Source organism: Cebus imitator, unplaced genomic scaffold (assembly GCF_001604975.1).
Source record: "Cebus imitator isolate Cc_AM_T3 unplaced genomic scaffold, Cebus_imitator-1.0 Scaffold253, whole genome shotgun sequence".
In the NCBI taxonomy this organism is placed as follows: Eukaryota; Metazoa; Chordata; class Mammalia; order Primates; family Cebidae; genus Cebus; species Cebus imitator.
Window position 1 is genome coordinate 53604 of NW_016107568.1, and position 6000 is coordinate 59603.

Genomic DNA, 6000 nt, shown 5'->3' on the forward strand with positions numbered 1-6000 from the left:
TGTGGCTAATGGCAGTAGCAGTGGTGGAGGAAATCACAGGGACCCATGCCATCTTGTTGGTGTTCCTGGAAGCTGCAGTGGATTGGATGGGTTACTTCCTAGTCCCACAGCTGCCCGTAGCAGGGCGGAAGGTATTATCCTCAGTGTGCTTTGGAGACCTTCATCTTCCTTGTCTCTCTCTTAGTTGGGTGGCAGCTGCAGTGAGTCACTTTGAACTTGGGCCAAGGGTGGGGCACAGCTTAGTGTTAAACTCTCAAATTGGTGCCAGCTGTGGGCTTGTGACCAGAGCGGGTCAGGCCCCTCTCAGGTGCACGGTATGGGGAAGGCTCTGTAGGAAGTGCAGCTCACCTGAGTTTTGGCCTCACAGCAGTCTGTGGCAGAGCACTGAATGTTGTCCTAGGAATTTATAGGAAAGCCTGGCTGCCCTATCCCTCCTTGACTGGGCAGTAGCTGCAGCCATGGCAACTTGAATTTGGCCTGACCGGGGTGAGTGGGGGGCATAGCCCAGCATTAAACTCTCAAAATGGCACCTTGAGCCTGTGGCCAGGGAGGGTGGGATCCCTCCTAGGCAAGAAGCATGTGTAAGACACTGTGGGGAGTGTAGTCCCCTCACCTTTCAGTCTCATAGCAGCGTGCTGCAGATCTGTGGGTATTGTAGATTTGCATGAGATGGCCTGGTTTTCCTGGCACTTCTTGGGTAGGCAGCAGCTGTAATTGTGTTAGTTTGACCTCGGCCCAAGCGTGGGGCATGGTCCAGCATTCAACTCTTGAGATGGTGCCTTGGGGTTAGGACCAGAAAGGGTGGGGCATCTCCTAGGCAAGCAGTATGAGCAAGAAGGCATGGGGACCGTAGCCCACTTGGGTCTCAGTCTCAACTGCGGCCCATTGCAGGGCGGCCGGTACCCTCCCACGGGCGCATGGGAGCACCTGTTCTTCCCTCGCCCTCCTTGGAGCTGCTCAGTGGCAGCAGCTGTGTCTGTAGAGCTCCAATATCTAGGCTATCAAAAGGGCGCCCAGCTGAGGCTGCTCTAGGTGCCAAAGCGTGTGGGATTCTGTGCGGGCTCACTTTCTGGTGCAACATCTCTGTGCAATCTTTAGGAAGCTCCGTATGCAAGGCCTGATGCTATAGTGCATCTGCTTCAGCGTTTCTCCCACAGCCAAGATCATGAAAGCCCATGTTGGAGTTCTAGGGCTTTCTCTCTTCCCGTTTCCCTAGATCCCGCAGCCGCTCTTGGCTCTCAGCCGGTTCCTGGCTGGGCAAGCTGCCTCACACCGTCTCCTTTCTTACTGCTGGTGTTTCTCGTCTCTTCTCTGGTGCATCCAAGTGTTTTTTTCCGAGATGATCTGTTCAAAATGTGAGTATCTAGGTACCATTCTGTTTCCTCTTCTTGGAGGAGGCGCACCAGCAATTAAATTTGGCAGGTCATCCTGCATCCTGACTTTAGGCTTTGTTAGGGTGGGTCTTCTTTCTCCATTTTTCTTATTCCTAGGTGTAGTCTGTTCTCCTACTTAATTGTTCTTAATTAGAAGCTGTAGCATCTCTGGAGTATCCTTTGAATGTCACGGATGATCAAGAAGGTTTCTGTCTTCTGTCTGCACCTGACTTCACCACTCACCACATTGTGTAGGATCAAGAAGCTATGCTCAGCTCTCAGTCTCCCTGGAATTCACTTCCTTTTTTTTTAATAAAATTTTTTTTTTTCTTTAGACGAGGTCTCACTCTGTCGCCCAGGCTGGAGTGAAGTGGCAGGATCTCGTCTCATTGCAACCTCCACCTCCTGCCTCAGCCACCCGAGTAGCTGGGATTAAGGCAACCAACAACACACCCGGCTGATTTTTGTATTTTTAACTAGAGATAGGGTTTCACCGCATTGGCCAGGCTGATTTCAAACTCCTGACCTCAAGTGATCTGCCCGCTTCGGCCTCCCAAAGTGCTGTGATTACAGGCTTGAACCACCGCATCTGGCTAGGAATTTACTTTCTGTTAGGCCTTCTGAAGTTGTATTAAAGGATATGGCTAGAATTCAGCTAAGGACCTAAGGAAAATTGCTTTGTAGACTTCTGAGGTATCTGTTCCATTGTATGCCCATCAAATTCCAGCGACTTTAGCAGTTTCAAACTTAATCTCTGCTTTCGTCCAGCAAGACCACTGTAAGTATTTGGATTCTACTTTCCTACCACATGATCTGGAAAATGTTTCCAAGGGGAAGTCTGGGTGATTGTGGGGCTCACTTTGTATACTTCCCCATTTCCAAAGAATGGAAACCTGTTGGTTTTTGTACAGTGCCGAAAAATTGATGATTTATGTCTTTTCCCCAGTTTTCATAGCTGGTTTCAGTAAATCTGATATCAGTTATTTCACATTGGATGGAATTAGAAGTCTGTATTAAGACTGTTAGTCAAAGTCTAGCTTAAAAATCTAGTTTAAAATCTGGTTTTAAAATTTTTCAGCAAAATAAATGTAGAGTTAATATTTTTCATATCCTGAGACACAAATCACGAATAATAAGATCTACAGAACTTAAGAGATCGATATAATGCTTAAGTGTAATATAAAGGGCAAATAAATTTATTATAAAATATCCATGTTATTATAGAAAATTTCAGACCTGAGTATCCTGAAATACATCATAATTAGATACCTACACAGTTTTATAATAACTTTGTATGTAAGAGAAAAAAATCAGAAGTCATATGTACAAAAAATATTAAAAAATGAAAGAGCAGAGGTATTAGTGGGAATTAATACTGTAAATAAAGAACAGAATAAGATAATAAAAGAACAGACTTATTCATCTAAGATAGGAGAAAGGAGGATATAATGTTAATCTGTGTAGGCAGAACAGGCTGAGGCCAATTAGAGAGGGCTGAAGTAGAAAAAGTGAGAAATAGTCTCGTAATTAACCGTGCCAAATAGAGCATTAATTTCTTTGGTTATTTCATGGCATGGGGAAATAGAAAAGTATCCCTTACGAAGTTTGAACTATGAGAGATCCCACTATCTGTTGAGATATATGTTCAGTCTCTAGTACTGAACATGATCTTGGGTGCTGTAATCTTTAAAAATGTATCAAGAAAAATAAAAATAGCTGGGTGTGGTGGCATGTGCCAATAATCCCAGCGACACAGGAGGCTGAGGCAGGAGAATGGCTTGAACCCAGGAGGCAGAGTTTGCAGTGAGCTGAGATCACGTCACTGCACTCCCCGCGCTCCACCCTGGGCAACAGAGCAAGACTCCATCTCACCAACAAACAAACAAACAAACAAACAAAGTGTATCAAGGATGGATTGGAAGAAGGTAGTTATAACAGAGGCTCTGGAGAAATTATATGGTGGACTCTTGGAGATAAAATCAGAGTAAGACTGAAAAACAGGGAACCCAAACATATACATTCAATATGTAATGTTCACATCAGAGACTTATAAAATTATTGAATTACAAAATATGCGTAAACAGTATAAAATTGTGATATAAATTAAAATATGTGCATTTAAAATATGCCCATAAAATGATGAATTTTATTCTTACAAAAACAACCTTTTTTAAAATTTATTTTTTAGGTGAAGAGTTTAACACTATTTTATGCTTAAATAATGATGACTGTCTTGTGTACTGGCCATAAGATGTAGACACCTTTCAGTAAGACAGTCATTTGTAACCGTTCTAGCAATGTCATATCAGGTTAATAAAAACAATCATCTTTATTCTAAAAAATTAAATGAAATTAAACGAGCTCCTATGTCAGAATATAGTTCTCTTTCTGTAGATTATACTCCTAACCTAGGCGGGTATGTGGAAGCTTCTACTGACCACAGTTAAGAGCCACTCAATTCTGAGAAGCTCTCTCCTAGGCATTAGAAGCTTCTTTGATAATGTGGCTACGCCTTCGCACTGAGCCTCCACCAGCAGCATTTGGCTGAAGTGCTTTCGTGTGCATTGCTCCTCAGGTTACAGCAATTTTCAGGAAACCCGAGGCTTCCAGTCTCATCTCTCCCTAGTGTTCCCGTGTTGGGGCCCGCAGGCAGTGGTGATAGGTATCTTGCTTTTTCACCCCTTGCAAGTTCTGACTTTTAGGAGTGACCCATGGTCCGCCTCTGCAGGCTCCTATAGCCATGTCTTCTTTTAACCTTGCTGGCTTTTGTTCTGGTTGTTCTAGATCAGGTCAGCAAGTCCCACCTGGGTCCCAAAGACTATCAGTAGGGAGTGTGATTTTTCCTGTAGGCAGCCACAAACTTTACAGCTGCTTCGTCTCTTCCCCAGCTTCAGAGAGTAGAACCATTTGAATGCCACACTCCTGCTGTGGAATGCTGAGGTGAGAGGATAACCTTCTTCCATAAACACCTAATGTGTGCCATGGGATGGGGAAATAGAGTGTTCCTTATAGTGAAAAGGCACCTGCATTCGTTTCCCAGAGTGAACGTAACAAGATGTCACAGATGAGTGGCTTAGAGTGACAGAAGTGTATTGTCTCACTGTTCTGGAGGTTAGAACTCCAAAATCGAGGTGCTGGCAGGGTCATGCTCCCTCAGAAACCTGTAGGAGAAGGATCCTTCCTGACCTCTTCCTGGTTTGCTGGAAATCTTTGGCACTTCTCAGCTTCTGGGTGCATTGCTCCAATCCTTCATCTTTACGTGGTTTTCTCCCTGTGCATCTTCACATTGTTTTCCCTCTGTGCATATCTGTGTCTGTGCCTAATTTTCCCTTCTCTCTTTTTTTTTTTTTTTGAGGCAGAGTCTCACTCTGTCTCCCAGGCTGGAGTGCAGTGGCATAATCTCAGCTCACCACAACCTCTGCCTTCTGGGTTCAAGCGATTCTCCTGCCTCAGCCTCCTGAGTAGCTGGGGTTACAGGTGCACACCACCATGCCTGGCTAATTTTTGTATTTTTAGTAGAGATAGAGTTTCACTATGTCGTTTAGACTGGTCTTGAACTCCTGACCTGAAGCAATCTAACTGCCTCAGTCTCCCAAAGTGCTGGGATTACAGGTGTGAGCCGCTCTGCCCGGCCCAATTTTCCCTTTTTATAAGGAAACCAGTGATACTGGATTCGGCTCTATCCTAATAACTTCATTTTAATTTGATTGGTTCTGTAAATACTCTACTTCTAAATAAGGTCATATTCTGAGTACTGGGGATTAGGACTTCAATATAATTTTTTGAGGGGGACACAACTCAATACATTACATTTTCATCAAGATTTTAAGTGATTTTCTGGCCTGAAAATATTGAGTACATCTGCTTTCAGAGGGAGGTTCTAGTCACCAATTCTTGGAAAACAGGAAAAATTCAATCTGGCTTCCTATACCATTATGCTACTGATATGATAAAAGCTGATAAATAATAAGTAATAAAAACTTATTGAGGAACTACTATAAGTTAGGAGCTGTGGGAAGCTCTTTTAATGATATATTGTCATTTAATTCTTCCATCTACTCTGTGGGTTAGACTATTACTTCTGTTTTACGGATGAGAAAACAAAAGTACAGAGAGAGCAAAAGTCTTGACATTACCACATGAACATTTTGCCAACTTCCAAAATCAGAATATTTTCTCCTCTTGGATGAAGGAGTCCCTTAATTTAAGCCAATCTCCTCCAACCTAGATAAAGTAGGCATTTAACACTACTCTGCTACATCCCCTCAACCACAGGGATTGGAGAGGCTATATTTATCCACGTTAACACATATTGGCTTTTAAAAAGGAAAGAGTCAATTTGTGATCAAATCGCGTACTTTATTGAAGAGCTAAGAAATAAGAGTAATGGAAAGGACTGAATTAGAATTCATTTTCCATGTGGCCTCTTGAAAAAATCAGAGTTCTTCACAAATTCACAATCTTTTGTTCTTGACTGGAGTCACACGGGTTCCTTGCAAATTATAAAGAAATAGAAGTTATGGATGGTGTGATTTCCAAGGATTCCGACAGTGACATTTCTGAGGGCGAAGTACCTGAGATGAATTGAGTGATAGGAAATTGGTCATTATTATAGTCTAAAATAAGA